The sequence below is a fragment of the Hemitrygon akajei genome, chromosome 7 (genome assembly GCF_048418815.1).
Source record: "Hemitrygon akajei chromosome 7, sHemAka1.3, whole genome shotgun sequence".
NCBI classification, from domain to species: Eukaryota; Metazoa; Chordata; class Chondrichthyes; order Myliobatiformes; family Dasyatidae; genus Hemitrygon; species Hemitrygon akajei.
Genome location: NC_133130.1, coordinates 174,611,167 through 174,631,853, shown reverse-complemented (window position 1 = coordinate 174,631,853; position 20,687 = coordinate 174,611,167). Strand labels below are relative to the sequence as shown.

At 43.1% G+C, this 20,687-nt stretch overlaps 1 protein-coding gene and 1 long non-coding RNA gene across 7 annotated transcripts in view; one reads left to right on the top strand and one right to left on the bottom strand.

Annotated features, from left to right (window-relative positions):
• LOC140731193 (uncharacterized) overlaps positions 1-7,487 on the top strand; it is a 140,591-nt gene extending 133,104 nt beyond the window's left edge. For both annotated transcript variants that reach the window (XR_012099743.1, XR_012099744.1), the window contains exon 3: positions 7,361-7,487. This is a non-coding gene — a long non-coding RNA (uncharacterized lncRNA). The remainder of the gene's footprint in view (positions 1-7,360) is intronic.
• Positions 1-20,687, bottom strand: part of ralgps1 (Ral GEF with PH domain and SH3 binding motif 1) — a 726,899-nt gene that overhangs the window by 209,913 nt on the left and 496,299 nt on the right. The gene's annotated exons all lie outside the window — the stretch shown is intronic.

The window sequence follows — 20,687 nt, the reverse complement described above, 5'->3', positions numbered from 1 at the left end:
ATGAGAGGGAAATTCACTCAGAGGGTGGTGAGAGTGTGGAATGAACAGCTAGGGAAAGTGATGGATGGGGGTTTGATTTCAGCATTTAAGAGAAATTTGGATAGGTTGTAGGCTTTTGCAAATAAAGAACAGCAGAGACATTTTATCTTTAAGAGAAACAGTACAATTCTTTTATTGTACTCCAAAACCTGAACACGAAGCGTGTTAAAAGTACTTTACGTAATGACGTCATCATGTCAGGCCAGTCTCTTAAAGTGAACCCTAACTCAATGCTGGTGGCTGTGAATTATGTACGTTTCCGCCAATTATATCACCCTACAAGGTACATGAATGGGAGGGTTATAGCCCATGTGCAAATTGATGGGACTGGACAGATTAAAGTTTGGCATGGACTAGATGGGCCAAAGGGCCTGTTTCTGTGCTATAGTGTTCTACAGGTTCACTGCCTTTGGCTAAAGAAATTCCTCCTCATCTCTGTTCTGTGCCCTCAGGTCACGGCAGGGTTCCATTCATGTCCATTTCCATTAAGAGTAGGGGAGATTCAAACAAGAAGACATGAGTTGAGGGTTAAGGGGCAAAAGTTTAGGGGTAACACGAGGGGGAACTTCTTTACTCAGAGAGTGGTAGCTGTGTGGAATGAGCTTCCAGTAGAAGTGGTAAAGGCAGGTTTGATTTTGTCATTTAAAATAAAATAGGACAGGTATATGGAGAGGAAAGGAATGGAGGGTTATGGGCTGAGTGCAGGTAGGTGGGACTAGGTGAGAGTAAGCATTCGGCACGGACTAGAAGGGCTGAGATGGCCTGTTTCCGTGCTGTAATTGTTATATGGTTATATGTCAACTGCTCACAACCCAGACAGTACTCAAGTCAGAAATCCAGGTTATGAAGCAACTTCACATGCTGTAGACACATCTGCAACTCTGCAGCGGCCGGCAAAACCATCCCACCATCTCCCAACTATTTCAGTATTCAGCAAGCCGGCCGGTTGGTGAGTACCGCAGTGTTTGCACGCTGTCCTTGTGAACATGTCAGATTTTTGCAGGTTCTCTGGTTGTCCCCAACATGCGAAAGACATGCAGGCAGGTCAAGTCAAGTTTATTGTCGTTTAACTATATACACGTATACCATCAAACGAGACAACGTTTCTCCAAACCAGGGTGTAAAGTACAGTAGTACACTTAACACACAATAACTTAAAAATATAAGGGTAAAATCTACAGATAAATTACACATAAATAAACCAAGTAAAGTGCATAAATTAAATATTGTGAGCTTGTTAGGTTAATTAGCCACTGCAAAATTTGGTAAGTGATGGAATCTGGACTCAGGAGGTTGAGAGTTCAAGTGCTACAGAACTCAGGATTATCAGACGTCCTGTCTGCTGGTTGAGACATTACACCACAGTTTGGTCTGCGGCCTCAGATGTATTAAACGGCAATTAAATCTTCCTCAGACTAATGGTTTGCTCATTATCACATTGTGGTTTGCACGAGCTTATTGTGCACAATTTGCTGCCGTGTTTCCTTTCTCACTGCTGTCAAAACCCTCGATGGTACTGAACCAGCTCTGAGTGCAAGACCGGCTCAGTTTTGCACTTTAAACGTAAAGTACACTCAGTGTTTTCTTCACCTGAATAAATGGTGCCTGTATTAAAGCACCGGGAGGTTCCGAACCTCCTGTACCAGGTGGTCGGCACCTAGCAAATGAAAACAAATATTAAAATAACCTTTTTATTTATAAAAGATGGATTTAAATACTTGGCTGACACTTCAAAAACACTTTCTTTTGAAATGACTGATGACCTGCCCTTGACTTTTCTCACAAAGAAAATCGTTAACATATTACATTCTAATCACATTTGGAAGTAATAAATAGATCACACTCAGTGGCAAACAGCCCCCAGTCTGGACAGACAGGACCTGTTTCTTTAAGAGATACAGTATGGTAACAGGCTCTTCCAGCTCAGCTACACCCACATGACCAATTAACCGACTAACAGGTACGTCTTTGGAAGGTGGCAGGAAACCAGAGCGCCTGGGGAAAATCCACACAGTCAAGGGGAGAACGTACAAACCGCTTACAGACGCCGGCGGGAATCAAACCTCTGATCATTGGCACTGCAATAGCGCTGCACTAACGTAACACTATGAGCCACCCATTTATAGAAACCCACAGCAGGGAAAAATCTCAGTAGGGTTTTCAGAGTTCAGGCCATTTACTTCTTCCTGGGGTAAAGAAAGCCTCGTTTTAGATCAGAACGAGACTCTGATCTTATTCCGAAAGCTCAAGAAAGCCTCTTATTCTGGATTAGAAGTGGAGAGAGTGAGCAATTTCAGTTTCCTGGGTGTCGGTATCTCAGAGGATCAAACCTGGCCCCAACATATCGATGTAGTCATAACGAAGACAAGGCAGCAGCTGTATTTCATTTGAAGCTTCAGGAGATATGGTATGTCACAAAAAGCACACGCAGATCTCTATAGATGTACCATGGAGAGCATTCTGACAGGCAGCAGCACTGTCTGGCATGGGGGCGGTGGTGGAGGCTACCGCACAGGATCGAAGTAAGCTGCAAAGAGTTATAAAATTAGTTAGCTCTGTCATGGGCATTAGCCTCTGTAGTATCCAGGACATCTTCAAAGAGCAGTGTCTCAGAAAGGTGACGTCCATCATTAAGGACCCCCATCACCCAGGACATGCCATCTTCTCTTTGCTACCATCAGGGGGGAGGTACACAAGCTTAAAGGCATACACTCAACAATTCAGAAACAGCTTCTAACCCTCAGCAATTTGAGTTCTGAATGGACATTGAACTCAAGAACACTACCTCACTGCTTTTTTATTTCCATTTTTTGCACTATTTAAGAACATGAAAAAATAGGAACAGGAGAAGGCCATTTGGCTTTTCGAGCCTGCTCCGCCATTCAATAAGATCATGGCTGATCTGGCCATGGGCTTATCTCCACCTACGTGCCTTTTCCCCATAACCCTTAATTCCAACCTTGTCTTAAATACATTTACTGAGGTAGCCTTCACTGCTTCATTGGGCAGAGAATTCCACAGATTCACCATTCTCTGGGAAAAGCAGTTCCTCCTCATCTCCACCCTAAATCTACTTTCCCAAATCTTGAGGCTATGTTCCCTAGTTCTAGTCTCACCTACCAGAGAAAACAACTTTCCTGCCTCTATCTTATCTATCCCTTTCATAATTTTATATGTTTCTATAAGATCTCCTCTCATTCTTCTAAATTCCTACGAGTACAGTCCCAGGCGACTCAATCTCTCCTCATAGTCTAACCCCCTCATCTCTGGAATGAACGTGGTGAACCTCCACTCAAGGAATGGAGACCAGAACTGCATGCAGTACTCCAGGTGTGGCCTCACCAGTACCCTGTACAGTTGCAGCATAACCTCCCTGCTCTTAAATTCAAACCCTCTCGCAATGAAGGCCAACATTCCATTTGCCTTCTTGATAGCTGGCTGTGCCTGCAAACCAACCTCTTGTGATTCATGCACAAGCACTCCCAAGTCCCTCTGCACAGCAGCATGCTGCAATCTTTCACCATTTAAATAATAATCTGCTCTTTCATTTTTCCTTCCAAAGTGGATGATCTCGCATTTACCAATGTTGTATTCCATCTGCCAGACCCTTACCCACTCACTTAATCTTTCTACATCTCTCTGCAGACTCTCCGTATCTTCTGCACAATTTGCTTTTCCACTCAATTTAGTGTCATCAGCAAACTTAGATACACTACACTCAGTCCCCTCTTTCAGATCGCTAATGTATATCGTGAACAGTTGCGGGCCCAGCATCGACCCCTGCGGAACACTGATTGCCAACCAGAGTAATACCTATGTATACCAGCTCTCTGCTTTCTATTAGTTAACCAATCCTCTATCCATGCTAATACATCACCCCCAACTCTATGCATCCTTATCTTATGGATAAGTCTTATTGAACACCTTCTGGAAATCCAAGTAAATAACGTCTATCTGTTCCCCTCTATACACTGCGCTTGTTAAATCCTCAAAGAACTCCAGTAAGTTTAACTACTTTATATATCTATATATATATTCACTTACTGTAATTCCCAGTTTTTCTCTATTATTATGTATTGCATTTTACAGCTGGCACAAAGTTAACAAATTTCACAACATATGCTGATGATATTAAACAATTAAACAGATTGAGAGGGGATCTGATTGAAACAAATAAGACTATTAAGGGATTGGACAAGATAGAGGCAGGAATTATGTTCCAGATGCTGGGAGAGTACAGTACCAGAGGGCATGGTTTGAGAATAAGGTCATTTAGGACAGAGTTAAGGAAAAACTTCTTCTCCCAGAGAGTTGTGGGGGTCTGGAATGCACTGCCTCGGAAGGCAGTGGAGGCCAATTCTCTGGATGCTTTCAAGAAGGAGCTAGATAGGTATCTTATGGATAGGGGAATCAAGGGATATGGGGACAAGGCAGGAACCGGGTATTGATAGTAGATGATCAACCATGATCTCAAAATGGCGGTGCAGGCTCGAAGGGCTGAATGGTCTACTTCTGCACCTATTGTCTATTGTCTATAATTGTGATTCTGATTATACCTAATATACTTATTATTTACACTTATTTCCGTCAGAATTGAATTCACATAATTCTCATAACCAGTAGCTTGATTCAATTCCATCAATTAGTGAGATGAAAACCTAGGTTGTCAGGGTGTATAGTAATCTGTTGATGACTCAACAATATCTTAAATCAATTTGATGATCCAAACCAAAAGTTTTCTTGGTGGGACATCAGTCTTGGTTGAATGTAGTTGGTTAGCTATGGATCTGCACTGCCAGTACTTCAATAATAATTGGCTGGGACTTCTCGCGGTGGGAATCTAACTAACTCCCAGGTCTTAGGGTCCTTTCAAGGAAGACTCACACCCCAGTTTCAGCCCATCTCTGTGTCAGAACCTGCTGTTGTATATATCAGCAGCAAACTGACCTAGGTGCTGCTATTAATCTGAAGTTCTCAGCTACAGAGATGATGAAACTCCCAGACTGTGGTCAAAACAATTTCTGGTTCACTAATCTACCATCCATCCTCACCCCGATGAATAAAACTACCAACCCACATGTATGGTGAACACTTGGATGCTTCTCAAAGCTAATTAGCAAAGGATAATAAATCCTGTATTCAAAACACAGAAATAATTATATGAGGAGATATCTCACTGAAGCCCACGAGACACCAAAAGGCCGGGATAGAACGTATGTGGAGAGGTGGTTTTCATAAGCAGGAGAGTCTAGGATGTGAGAGTATAGCCTCAGAATGAAGGGATGTCTCTTTAAAAATGAGATGACGAGGAATTACTTCAGTTAGAGGGTGGTGAACTGGTGGAATTTGTTGCCACAGACGGCTATGGAGGTGAAGTCATTGGGTGTATTTAAGGCAGGCATGGATAGGATCACAATTGGTAAATGGGCTAAGGGCTACAGAGCGAAGGCAGGAGATTAATATTGAAGAAAAAGCCACGACTTAATGGCACAACAGACTCAATGAATTGAATAATTAGCCTAACTTTGCTCTTACATCTTAATTAAATATTTCAAAAAGGGAAAGATAGCTCCCTCCTAAATAACGCAAATTAATATTGCATGTGGAACACCTTGATGAGGGCAAACACAGGACCTGCTATTAACTGCACAGTTGAGAAGAATTGATATCTAATGTTGGAAGTGACCAAGATCAAACAAATTCCACCGCACGTACAGAGGCAGCATTATGGTGTGTCAGGCTGTTGAGTTAAATATTCTATAAATATTCTTTGAGATATTGTAACCTGCCTGCCCATCTTCTGTACAGTCCAGTCAGAAGTTCCTCTCCGGCTCTTTCTATCATTATATGACACATCACATAATGATGACATGGCTGAGGTCATGGTCCAGGTGCAGTTCAATGCAACTAGGCAGAATAATAGTTCAGTATGACTAGATGGGCTGATGGGCCTGCTTCTATACTGTAGTGTTCAGGAGAGACAGGTCAAACCATGACTCAATTTTACCAACCCCATTAACCCAAGAATAATCCATCTTTTCCCATCAATCTGGCCATTGAGCAACAGCTGAAGTTTGAGCCTCAGTTTTAAGCAATGGACCTTTAAGCAAAATTGCTGATGTGATGTGTAACAACAAACATCCACACTTCTGTGGTCATTGAAGAATTTCTTATCCATTACCTTTTAATTCCATCTCATAACTAAACACTAACACCATTACCGTAACAACCTCCAAGAAGATTCTGCTAAAAACTGCAAATTTATCAGATTCCAGCCTTGCCACATTACAAGTTTACATGGTACAAAGAATTTCACAAGGGTACTCAAATCTTTTAGGGGTTGGTGCTAAGTTTTATTTTTGTGACCTCGCCAAGTTACTCCCCCAGCAACCGGTGGGTTACTCTGGTGCCTAACTTTACAGTCTCATTAAAAAGGTCATTAGCTACGGTCTACCATCACTACAGGAATTGTATGTGTCCAGGAAGAAGAAGCAGACAGGAAAGTCATTGTAGACATTATCCACCTTGCAAACTAATTTTTCCACAAGCTAGAGGAACGCACACAAAATGCTGGAGAAACTCAGCAGGTCAGGCAGCATCAATGGAGAGGAATACACAGTCAATGTTTTGGGCTAAAACTCTGCATTAGGGCTTCCTCTCTAGAGATGCTGCCTGACATGCTGAGTATTTAAACATTATTATGTTTTACTTATCTATTATTGAGATAGAGCGTTGGACAAGCCCTTCCAGGCCCTCGAGTCACACCGCCCAGTGAACCTGGATTTAACCCTAGCCTAACCACAGGACAATCTACAATGATCAACTAACCTATTAGCAGGTACGTCATTGGGTTATGGAAGGAAACTAGAGCATCTGGAGAAAACCCATGCATTCCACGAGGAGGACGTATAGACTCCTTACAGATGACTTCGGAATTGAACTCTGAACTCCGACGTTCAAGCTGTAATAGCATTGTGCTGACTGCTATGCTACTGTGGCACCCCATTTTGGGTGCGTTACTCCGGATTTCCAATATCTGCAGAATCCCTTGTGTTTTCCAAAAGTTGCCCTTTACAAAGTACAATAGGGCTATTAAAACAAAACTTGCCAACTTAAAAGTTTCTTTCCCAGGTAGTTAATCTGATCAACCATTTTAGTTAGCCCCCCCCCCCACCACTTCAATGCACTGCAAAGATTTTAAATCACTTTTTTTACAATGCTGTTTACACTGTAAATACATGGTGGCATTTATGTATTTATGCATATTCAATTTTATTTCTGTACTTTAGTCTCTAACTTGTTTTTTATACAATTCATGAAGCCATGGTGCAGATGGTGCGTATCACAAGTCCTGGTTGTCCGATCACTAATGGCTGGCTGACACCTCTGAAGAGTATTGATATTGATATTGGACACACTGGAGTCTATGTTGAACAAAGGGCACTATGGAAAATCCGGCCAATTCTGGATAATGTTTCCCACCCTCTGCATCTTTCCATGCCCCCCTTGGCTGAATAAAGGAGCACTTTTAGTAACAGACTAAGACAACTAAGTTACTCCAAAGAGTGCGATATGAGGTCATTCCTACCCTCGGCCATTAGGCTCCATAGTCAGGGAAGTGATGATCCCCCTCCTGTTAGACTGTTTAAGGTAGCTTTTTTTAAATTCTTTCTTACTTCTCTTCTAATATTTGTATATTGGTGCACTTTCAATGCTAAAGAATCCCTGTAATCTCCTTTGGAATCAATAAAGTATCTATCTACCTATCTATCTATCTAATGGCTGCAGTCATTTGTCTTGTAAAGACACTGCCCAGAAGAAGGCAATAGCAAACCACTTCAGTAGAAACACTTGCCAAGAACAATCAAGGTCATAAGGCTATGATGGCCCACGTCATACAACACAGCACATAATTTTGATGATGATATTGTTGAATGTTGTTGCTTATTTTGTGGCACGTCACACACTGACTAACACACCGCATCTAAATGTATATGGTGAATAAGGTTAATCGTTGATCTCCAGTCCCCTCAATGCGGGAGGAACTCAGCAGGTCAGGCAGCGTCTCTGGAAATGAATAAACAGTCGACATTTCAGGCCAAAACTCTTCTTCAGGACTGAAAAGGGGGAAGATGCCAATATAAAATGGTGATGTCTCAACAAGGCAGCATCCATCATTAAGGACCCCCACCACCTGGGACATGGCCTCTTCTCTTTTAATCCAACCAGCCAAGAGTTTTCAGTTGTGGAATGAACTACTTAACAAAACGGAACAGTTGGATGGATAAGAATGCAAATTCTTTTGAATTCCCATGGAAAACAGAAATGTTTGAATTTTCTACTTGCATTTTCTCACTGAATGTTGTTGAAGATAGATTCAGAATGTGAACATTCTTAACAAAGAACAAACTGACAATAACAAAGTCTGAACAAATTCTTCCTTTTACCAGTGAAATTATTTGCCACTCGGCTGTAACGCAGGAGGGAGAAAATGTGATCCTGAGTTTCTACTCTAAACTTCCATCTCATTTCCCTCAATCTTCACTTGTCCTGCCACAAAAATAGAATTTACCACTCAAGCGTTACTAACCATAGATCAGTGCAGCACAGGAACAGGCCCATTAGACCACAGTGCTGTGCAAACTAATTATCTAATGCCCAACTAAGCTAATCCTTTCTGGCTACACAATATCCAAAGCCTTCCAGCTCCTGGACATTCACACGCCTATCTAAAAGCCTCTTCATTGCCTCTATCATACTTGTCTCCACATATGAAAAGACAGCAATGGACATAAGAGATGAGTCTTTCTAGGAACCATTTCACAGGAGAGGTAAATATTTGGTAATAGTGAACCAACTGGCCAAAGTATGCAATGTCCACCGCACCCATGGGGGTGGAGTGATCTGTATGGGCATTCATTCAGAGCAAGTCTGTAGCCATTGGGTAAGCCCTACTTTGTTGGTTATTCTTCGCTAACAATCATCAAAAATTCCACAGGGTAATCTTCAGTGAGTAAGTAATGTCCTGACGAAGGGTCATGGCCCAAAACTTCAACTGTATATTCCCTTCCCGCAGAGTTCTTCCAGAATTTTGAACTGGCAGGCAATCCCCCAAACTCCCACCTAGATCTGTCATCCTGAAATACACCACCTCACATTTAACATCGAATACCAGAACACTATACAGGCCCTTCGGTCCACAATATTGTGCCAACACTTAACCTACCCAAAGATTAATCTAACCCTTCCCTCCCACATAGTCCTGACGAAGGGTCTCAACCTGAAACGTTGACTGCTTCTTTCAACGGATGCTGCCCGACCTGCTCAGTTCATCCAGCCTTTTTGTACGCCTCCATTTTTCTCTCTCCAGAGTTACTTTATTTTAGAACGTTACAGCTACAAGTTTTGCTTTGGATAAGCCACATTTGAAAGTCAGTGGCAGGAAGAAATTCTTCCATTTGCTTTTGTCTCAATCTGCTTTCAACATGTTCTCTGGGTTTCTGTGCTTGTCTATGCTAAAGATTCACTTGCTCAGAGGGACGGTGGGGGAGAGGGATGAATTGATTCAGAAAACATACCTTTCACACACACACACATTTTATGATCCTTCACCATCCAAGTATTGAGTTGCAATTTTATTTGAAAGCTACATCTGGCTGACATACAGTGCGATTTGTTTCTGTGCTGTTGAATGGCGAAAGAGCCGCTCCACTATAATCTGTGACCTGGACTCCCATGGGAAATGCAAACTCTGTGCGGACAAGGGGACAACCACCCTCTCCAATGGTCTTGCCAAAGAGGCATTGGATTAATCCAGGCATTTGTTAAATTCTGACTTCCTCCCTCTGTCTCTAGCCCACCACTAAGACAGAAGAATTAACTGTAAGCCACAGCCTGGATTGCCTGTACTGTGGAGAGCAGTCAAACTGGTTACATCACTGTCTGGAACGGAGGGGCCACTGCACAGAATCAGAAAAAGCTGCAGAATACTGTAAACTCAGCAAGCTCCATCATGGGCACTAGCCTCCCCCAGCACTGAGGACACCTTCAAAAGGCGGTGCCTCAATAAGGGGGCATTCATCACTAAGGACACCTACCACCCAGGACATGCCCTCTTCTCATCACTACCATCAGAGAGGATGTACAAGAGTCTGAAGACAAGCATTCAACTTTTTAGAAACAGCTTCTTCCCCTCCGCCATCAGATTTCTGAATGGTCCATGAATACCACCTCACTATTTTTGCTCTCTGTATGCACTACTTATTTATTTTTTTAAATGTATTTCTTATTGTAATTTATAGTCTATTTATCCATTGCACTGTGGAACCGTTTCTACCGACAGGACAAGGGGAAAAGGCCGGTTACTGGTGCATTAAAGTCACTTCAACCATGGATGATGCATCCTAGCTACGATATGGAGCACAAGCTGTTGCCCATGTAGCAAGTGCCCCCCTCCACCCCACCCACACCCAAAGTCTTCCCCATGAGTGGGTACAGCTGCAAGGCAGTGGAGGTTTGGGATCAGAGTTTTCCTTCTCCGAGATGAGCTGCCAACCACAGCTGATGAGCCCCGTCTGGTTTTAAGGCGCCGATAACCCGCTTTTGCCGCTTCTCCTGTCAGTAGAGACGGTTCTACTGGGCTTATTAGCTAAGCCACACGTGAAGGCCAGGAGCTGGACTTATTTGTCAGAGGCTATTTGAGGGGCACGCCACTGGGAGTATTTAATAGGTAGTGGGAACTTATCCCCGCTACCACACCTCCCCCCCCCCACACTCCCCGGCTATAACAACTGTACCACTGCCGCAAAATTACACATGTTGTGACATATGTGGGTAAGAATAAAACTGATTCTGCTATTCATGGCTTTCTCTGATCAGCTCACAGAAGCTGTGACTTCACAAGAGACTAGCTCAGGCACCACTCACCCCAGCTGGGTCATTTATATGGCAGCAGTAACATTTCTTGGTGTCTGTATATTTTCAAAAAAGTGACTTTGAGGCAAAAACACTGTTCAGCAGAGCTAGCAGCTGTATTTCCAACGGGAGTAAATAGATGCCTGTGAGTTGCCGAATGCACGCTCAGGAAGTTGAATGTTGAGGAGTGAAGGGTGGGAGAAAGTTCAACTGACACGTTTACACCTTGCGCTGCCGTAGCAACATCACAGAAACTTGGCAAGAATGGCACGCGATGGGAATGCAATTTGTCCTAAATCACTTTATCTTAAAAACAGATCGTGGAAGTGAGATGGATATATTGCTTTTTAAATGGGCGGCGTCTTCGTGAGTGTGGTCTTAAAGCTGTGATGGAATGTCTCCTTATTATCATTTAACTTTTGGAAACCTCATTGTAAATTGGAACTGTGGAAAAATAACTGTGTCTTTCAATATTTCAAGAACAGAAACCATTTGGGACCCCTTTTGGGAAACACACCACTCCAGGCTTGGACTGGCTTTTATCTCTTTAATACTTTGGTCCAATTCCATGTGATTCTAATTCAGAATTTGGATCTGGCTGTACTCATACCAAATGAAGAGTGAGCAGTCTTCCCCTCCTGCATCATCTGAGTGCTAGGAGTTGGAGAGTCTTAGAAAACTACAGCACAGAAACAGATCCTTTGGCCCATCTAGTCTATGCCGAACCATTTAAACTGCCTGCAACTAGACCATAGCCCTCCATACCCCTCCCATCCATGTACCTACCCAAACTTCTCTTAAATGTTGAAACCAAACCTGAATCCACCGCTTGTGCAGGTAGCTAGTTCCACACTCTCAACACCCTGAGTGAAGAAGTTTCCTCTCATGATACTCTTAAACCTTTCACTTTTACCCATGATCTCCAGTTGTAGTCCCACCGAAACTCAGTGGAAAAAGACTGCTTGCATTTACCTTATCTATACCCCTCATAATTTTGTATACCTCTATTAAATCTCCCCTCAATCTTCTACATTCCAAGGAGATTAAGAAGAATACCAGGGATTGTTTGAACTTGGTCTCACTGGCATAAGAGACAGATTTATCAGAAGCTAAGGTATAGACTCATCGGGATCAACTCCTCTTCTTGCACCTAGAAGCACAGGCACACCAAAGTTCAAAGTAATTCTATTATCAAAGTACGCATATGTTACCATATACTACTCCGAGATGCATTCACTGTAGAAACCAATAATACAATAGAATCAATGAAAATCTACAACATCCAATGTGCAAACGATGACAAACTCTGCAAGTACACCATTCCTACTCAATGTCAATGGATCTCGTATATCTGTAATTCCATTCGACATGTGAGCAATTAATCCTCACCCCACTCGGCCCTGTAACTGAGCATATTACTAGACCACTTCAGCAGATGGAAAGCCATTATTGCTTGGATTCATCTACGAGCACCTGGCCGACAAAGAGAGGCATTGTGTTCAAAAGTCAGGAAGTTATGTTGCAGCTTTATAAAGATCTAGTTCAGCTGCACCTAGAATATTGTTTACAGTTCTGGTCACCCCATTACAGGAAGGATGCCGATGCTTTGGAGAAGGTGCAGATGAGGTTTACCGGGATGCTGTACCGGCTGGGTAGCCTCCAACCTGATGGCATGAACATTGACTTCTCTAACTTCCGTTAATGCCCCTCCTCCCCTTCTTACCCCATCCCTGACATATGTAGTTGTTTGCCTGTTCTTCATCTCCCTCTGGTGCTTCCCCCCCCCCCCCTTTCTTTCTCCTGAGGCCTCCCGTCCCATGATCCTTTCCCTTCTCCAGTTCTGTATCACTTTCGCCAATCACCTTTCCAGCTCTTAGCTTCATCCCACCCCCTCCGGTCTTCTCCTATCATTTCGCATTTCCCCCTCCCCCCCACTACTTTCAAATCTCTTACTATCTTTCCTTTCAGTTAGTCCTGACAAAGGGTCTCAGCCGGAAACGTCGACAGCGCTTCTCCCTATAGATGCTGCCTAGCCTGTTGTGTTCCACCAGCATTTCGTGTGTGTTGTTGTTTGAATTTCCGGCATCTGCAGATTTCCTCGTGTTTGCAGACAGACAGTATCTTTTTTCCAGGTTGAACTATCTAACACCAGAGGCCACCTAAGGTGAGAGGGGTAAGTTCAAGGGAGATACGAGGAGCAAGTTTTTTGCAGAGAATGGTGGGTGCCTGGAATGGAATGGAGTGGTGGTAGAGGCAGATACATTAGCGACTTTTAAGAGATATTTAGATAATCGCATGAATGTGAGGAAAATAGAAGGATATGGACATTGTGTAGGCAGAAGAGATTAGTTTAGTTCACCATTTGATTACAAATTTAATTGGTTTAGCAAAACATTGTGGGCTGAAAGGCCTGTTCCTGTACAGTAAGGTTCTACGTTCACAAATCCCAGTGGTTTGATATCTGGCTCACCAAATGCAGATTCTCAGGCTCCCGTCAATACTCTGTGGTTCAGGTTCTCATGCTCCCTATAGACTCATCAGGTCCCAGGTCCCAGGTTTCAGGTTCCTCTAATCCCTTTAAACATTTAAACTAAAATTACAGGGGGATGTGAACCAGACTGCCAAAACAGTTAGTGGAGTAGTTACAGAAACGGATGTTGTTAAGCCTACATACAAAGTCAGGAATCAAAAGGTTGAGTACGGTGGGGCTGATGTTACAAATAACCCTCCTTTGGACCCTTTCCAATGCCAGCACATGCACCCTTAGACATGAGGCACAAAACTGTTCACAATGTACCAAATCTGACCAATGCTTTATAAAAGTTCAGTATTGCATCCTTGGTTTTATATCTGAGCCCTCATGAAATGAATGCTAACATTCATTTGCCTTCCTTTCTGCTAATTCAACCTGCAAGTTAACCTTTCGGGAATCCCTCGTCCCTTTGCACCTCTGATTCCTGAATTTGCCACCCCATTCAGAAAATAGTCCACGTCTTTATTCATTCTGCCAAAGTGCATGACCATACTCTTCCCTACACTCCGTCTGCCACTTCTTTGCTCGTTCTCTTAATGAGTCAGGAGAAACGCTTGTTTGCATGGTACAATTAGCTGTGTTCACAACTCTCTGAAATTTCTTGAGGCAGACCAGTTGCCACAGCAAGTCATGATGTAGCTATATAGGATGCTTTCTATGGTCTCAATAGCCATTCAAATAAGATCCAATAGTTCTCAATAGGGGATTGAGTTCAAGAGCCACGACATAATGTGGCAGCTCTATAAAACCCTGGTTAAAACACACTTGGAGTATTGTGTTCAGTTCTGGTTGCCTCATTATAGGAAGGATGTAGAAGCTTTAGAGAGGGTGCAGAGGAGCTTTACTGGGACGCTGCTTGGATTAGAGAGCATGTGTTACGAGGATAAGTTGAGCAAGCCATGGCCTTCCTCTTTAGAATGAAGGAGGATGAGAGGTGACTTGACAGAGGCCGACAAGACGATAAAAAGTATTGATCAAGTGGATAGCCAGAGGCCTTTTCCCAAGGCCAAAATGGCTGATACAAGGGGCATAATTTTGAGGTGACTAGAGGAAAGTAAGGGGGAAATGTCAGAGAGGTGGGTGTGTGGAACACCCTGCCAGGGGTAGAGGTAGAGGTTGATATATTAGGAAAATTTAAGAAACTCTTAGGCGCATGGATGATAGAAAGATGGTTGGCTATGTAGGAGAAAAGATTTAGACTGATCTTAGAGTAGGGGATAAGGCTGGTACAACATTGTGGGCCGAAGGGCTTGTTCTGTGCTGTACAGTTCTATGTTCAGGATGGAAACTGGAGTAGATTTCACTGGAAGTGCCCAGTCCTAACTGCAGCCTGTTTGGTTCCAGTTGCCTCCGTATCAGAGCTTTACAGAGGGTGCACAGGAGATTGACCAGGATGCTGCATGAATTAGAATCAATATCTTATGAAGAGAGGTTGAATAAAGTAGTGTTTTCCTCTTTGGAGCGAAGGAGGATGAAATGTGGCTTGATCAAGATGATAAGAGTCCGAGATAGAATGGAAAGTGACTTTTTCCCGGGGTGGAAAAAGATAATACAAAGGGCACAATTTGAAAGTGATTGCAGTTAAATGTAGGGGGATGTTACAGGTAAGTCTTTACACAAAAAGTGGAGCATGCTTCCAGGGATGGTGGTAGAGCCAGATATATTAGGGACATTTAAGAGACTCTTAGATAGAAATGTGGATGATAGAAAAAAGGAGGGTTATGTGGGAAAGACTGGTTAGAATGATCTTGGAATATGTTAAAACTACGACACAACATCATGGATCCAAAGGCCTGTACTATGAGGTACTGTTCTACCTTTAGTGGCCACTTTATTAGGTACACCTGTACACCTGCTCGTTAATGCTAATCTCTAATCAGCCAATCATGTGGCAGCAACTCAATGCAGAAAAACATGCGGACATGGACAAGATGTTCGGTTGTTGTTCAGACCAAACATCAGCATGAGGAAGAAATGTGATCCAAGTAACATTGACCATGGAATGATTGTTGGTGCCAGATGGAGTGGCTTGAGTATCTCAGAAACTGCTGATCCCCTGGGATTTTCATATATAACAGTCTCTAGACTTTACAGAGAATGGTGCGAAATGTAAAAAAAAAATCCAGTGAGCAGCAGTTCTGTGGGCAAAAACACCTTGTTAATGAGAGAGGTCAGAGGAGAATGGCCAGACTGGATCAAGCTGACAGGAAGGTGACAGTAACTCAAATAACCACACGTTACAACAGTGCTGTGCAGAAGAGCATCTCTGAATGCAGAACACATCAAACCTTGAAGTGGACGGGCTACAGCAGCAGAAGACCAGGAGCAAACACTCAGCAGCTACTGCAGGAGGCCCCTAATTAAGTGGCCACTGGGTGTATCTTATGTGTTTTATACTGCAAACACACTCAGCGAAGCATTTACTGCGTGCAGTGGAGAATTAAAAGTAATTGGAAGAAATATTGTAAAACTGAAGTAAAAGTTGTCTGGAATCCTCACAGAAAGTTCAGACTAATCACATATGTAGGGCACATTGCTTCCAAGGGGTAAGGAAAATACTGCCAACTGATAAATCAATAAGGATTAGACTAGCTAAACATTTCGGCTTATAAAACTGTCACTTCAAGTTCACCATGCAGAATTTTACCATTATGTTATGCTTTGTCAAAACATTATACTAATTCAAAGGACAACACAGCAGTCAAAAATGTGAGTCTAAGTTTACGTATCTCGTATGACATATGCATTAATGTATTTTTACATTTAACCCATAATTAATTACTTAAATGGACAAGAATGTTTAATCAAACTATATATATATACACACACACACACACAAGATTACTCAAATATGATTAGGTATTAAATACAAATCAGTGCAGTTGTCACTGTGTTATAAAGATCTGTTCAATGTCAGGGGGAAAACCGTGTTGGCATCAACACATCATGCAATCTTAAAATGTGAATTCGCCAAGTGAAACTGACAACAGCAAAATCAAAACTGAGAACCCTGAACTCACTGCAGAAAAATGTTTGAGGGGCGGCCTGGAAGTTTGGAACTCTGTTCAAGTGCCTTGAGTTCAACATCAGAGCGCTACTGGTCTCGTGTTGACACGTGCTGATAATAAAACGCAGAGCGTCCATGTCTAGGGAACAGTTCTACTACATGTCCTTCCCCTTATGTCTACCACTACTCCACTCTCCTGCATCTACTCCATGTAGCTATGCATCACAAACCCAGTCCAGATATCATCCCCCCCCCTCCTTGCAACCCTCCCACGCCCGGTGAACTCCTTACTTCAGAATCAGAATCAGGTTTACTATCACTGACATACGTTATATGTCTTGTTATTTTGTGGCAGCTGTGCAATTAGAAAAAGATTAGATTAGAAGTTAATGAATAAGTAGCGCAAAAAGAGAGAAGAAACAGTGAGGTAGTATTCACGGACCATTTAGAAATCTGGTGGCGGAGGGGAAGAAGCTGAGTCTTCATGCTCCTGTACCTCCTCATTGATGGTAGTGAGTGTGAAGAGGGTGGTGAGGGTGAGTCTTTCTGCTCCTGTACCTCCTCATTGATGGTAGTGAGTGTGAAGAGGGCATGTCTTGGGTGGTGAGGGTGAGTCTTCATGCTCCTGTACCTCCTCATTGATGGTAGTGAGTGTGAAGAGGGCATGTCCTGGGTGGTGAGGGTGAGTCTTCATGCTCCTGTACCTCCTCATTGATGGTAGTGAGTGTGAAGAGGGTGGTGAGGGATGGATACCACCTTCTTGACGCGTCTCGATGGCTGCTGCTGGAGCTGAGTTTACACCTGTTCACAGCTTTATTCAATCTTCCGGACAGGATGGTGATGCAAACCGTCAGGAGTGCTGTGGTGAACTACAATACCTGTCTGGACATGCCCCCTGCTGACTGCTCCCTCCCCCTGACCGTGGCTCCTCCCACTGACCCCGGTATAAAGGTGATTGAGGCCTGAGCCCGGCCCTCAGTCTCCAGGATGTAGTATGGTGGTCAACCACTGCTTGTTCCTTCTTCCAGTCAATAAAAGCCGATATCTCGCCTTCACGTCTCAGAGAGAGTTATCGATGGTGCATCAAGTGCTCTCCACAGTGTTCCTCATTCCTCCCCACCTCCCCTCTTATGAGAAAATATCCCACATCCTCGCCTCCTGTGCCCTTCCTGAGCTAACTCCATCCACCCTTTACTCTTCCCACTCCCTCTCTGCAGCTCATCTCTGACAGACCTTGCACTCCAGGCTTGTGATGTCACAGACTGCCAATCCATTCTTAGTGGGGAATCTCGGTACCATGTCAAAACAGCACAGTATCAGATACAAGTATGTACTGTAGCCCATGATGCTGTTTGAAGCATCTTCTTAGGATTCTAGAGATCAATAACCCCAAACTCCCAAAGGAATTGCATGCCAATGCTGAAATATAGCCAAGCCTGACATTCACCTCATACTTTACCAAATTATTTAATGCAATGTTTAGTGGCGTGGGCTTGCTTAACTTCAAATCGCCTCATGGCCTTGAACAGCATAGTTTTCCACATTCTTATCCCTCACCCTCTTTGAACAGCCCATGATTTATGTGTGACGCAGTTGTACTTGGATCAGCCGACACAATTCAAGGCACTCAAGACACTTCTCTGACTTTTAACAAGTATATCAAATGAACAACAGATGGTGGCAGAGTCCTGATGGCATCCACACTCCTCTAACTGAATTAACCAACCACCGGGGAATAAAGGGTATTTTTCCACAAATGACGTGCCCAGAAGTGGGCAGCTGACCAAACATGAAGCAAAAGTGCATCTCATCGCAAATCGCAACAGTTTATTGCAACTAGAGCAACCGCACACTAAACGCTGGGGGAACTCAGCAGGCCAGGCAGCATCTATGGAAAAGAGTAAACAGTCAACATTTCGGACCAAGGTCCTTCATCAGGACTGAATGAAGGGTCTTGGTCGACCTGAAATGTTAAGCCAGTCCTGATGAATGGTCTCGGCCCTAAACATTGACCCAGTCCTGATGACAGGACTTGCCCAAAGTGTTGATAGTTTATTCATTTCCATAGATGCTACCTGGCCTGCTTAGTTCCTCCAGCATTTTGTGTGTGTTGTTTTGGATTTCCAACATCTGCAGGCTTTCTAGTGTTTGTTATTGCAACTAGAATCATTATTAAATCCTTTCAATTTTAATTTTTGGCCACAAAGGATTTACCATTTTAAATCCTGATTGGTGACAGTGAAATGATTTCTTTGAAACTACCGGTACTTAAGAGTTGAATTATGCATCTCTGTCTGGAAGCAATTACTGTACATACTCTCAAGAGTATAATAGATATGGGTGGCAGATAACCGAAGATATTGTATGCTTATCAACTAATCCAATCGTGTGAACACTTGGACAATTTTCATTCATTGAAACAGACCATTTACTTTAAGAGCTAGAATTAATTTTCCAAAACTACCCAGAATGCTGAAGAAATCTCCTGCCAATTTGATTCTGTTTTGACTTCAAGCCATTTGAGTTTTTACGAGGAGGCAAATTTTCTCAAAGGACCATGTATCTTCCTTGCCTACTCATTTCCCTTAAACTAATAAGGCAGATGGAAGCTGTACTCTTAAGCTCTCTGCTGCACTTATGAGCCAGCTGCTGTGAAACTGACAATGAACGTCAGCTTCCTTTCATCTTTGCTCACTGTCGGCTCACACTTATGTAGCAGCATTGCTTTCTCCAACCCAATGATTTGCATCAATTAGTGCCTTGATTGTGCCAGAAATTTTCTGTGGCTTTATCGCGCGCGCGCACACACACCTTGCTCCCAAGGTTTTGAAGGAGGCAATGGTGCAAGAGAAATTTTGAGGAATCCTCGGCCCAACAAGCTGACCAGATTTTGAACAGGAGAGCTGCCCAACCTGCTGTGTCCTTCCAGAATTTTGTGTGTTGCTCCACATCCCAGTAACTGCAGTCTCTTGTGTCTCCCTCTATCTCTATACCTAGTAAAACTAAACTCCGATCATTCGCTATCAGACTTTTCAGAAGTCGTGAATGCTTGGCATCGGGCTCACCGAGTACTGGTTTCCACATACCCTTTTACACTGCTGGGCTTTGGTTAACAGTGGGTTGTGCATTAATAATTAATCATCCAAAATATCTGCTAATTCAGCACCAAAGTTTTGAGCATGTCAGATTAACAGATAAATGCTTGAATCGCCTTGAGGAAGGAGAGAATTATTTTTAATGCTTGGCTTTATGTGTCACATACATGTACACTGAAACATTGAGTAAAATGCATCATTTGCATCGATGACTGCACAGTCCAAGGATGCGCTGGGGCAGCCTGCAAGTGTCACCTTGCTTCCAGCGCCAGTATAGCATGCTCAGTATCTACTACCTAACTTGTCCATTTTTGGACTGTGGGAGGAAACCAGAGCACCCAGAGGAAACCCATGCGGTCACGGGAGACTATATAAAATCCTTACAAACTGTGGCGGGAATTGAACCCTGATCGCTGTTGTCGTAAATAGCATTACACTAACTGCTACGTTACTATGATGCTCATTCTCTTTGTGATTTTGTGCCACTAAGGATCCTTGTGTTAAAATAATTCAATGTTTGTAACACAGCAATGCCATGGAATATTTTTCTTTGCCAAAAGCACTGTAAAATTATAAGCCATCGTAATAACTCCACCAAGCAGAACTTCACAGACTAAATCCTCCAACTCCCCACAATTGGTGTCTCATTGCAAACACTTCTCCTTGATGGAAGTGACCAAATGAAAAGTTACCCTTAAATGAATCATGCTGCGTATTTTTACTGGAAAGGAAATCAGAACCAGAGGCTTCTTTTCCATTCTCTCATTTAAAGGCCAGTGGGGAGAGCTACTTCGAGCCCACACTGTGCATCGCTTACAACATCTCCCTCTCATGACCTGTTGTTGCTCTGTGCCAAACACAAGCTGAAAACTATTGTGGTTTGCATTTTGCAACATCAATCCAAGGGCTAGAAAGGGAGTTTGCAAAGGGGGTCACTTTATATACCCAAACTAAAACTGCATTAAGGCAATTTTGCTCCTAAAGTGACAGAGAGGGTCTTTGGTGGTCAAAGGAACTTACAGAACAAGAAGTGGCCATTTGGACTGTAATCATTGCTGCAATGTAGTCAGCCAATTGTAAGTTAATCAATTAGTTAGTT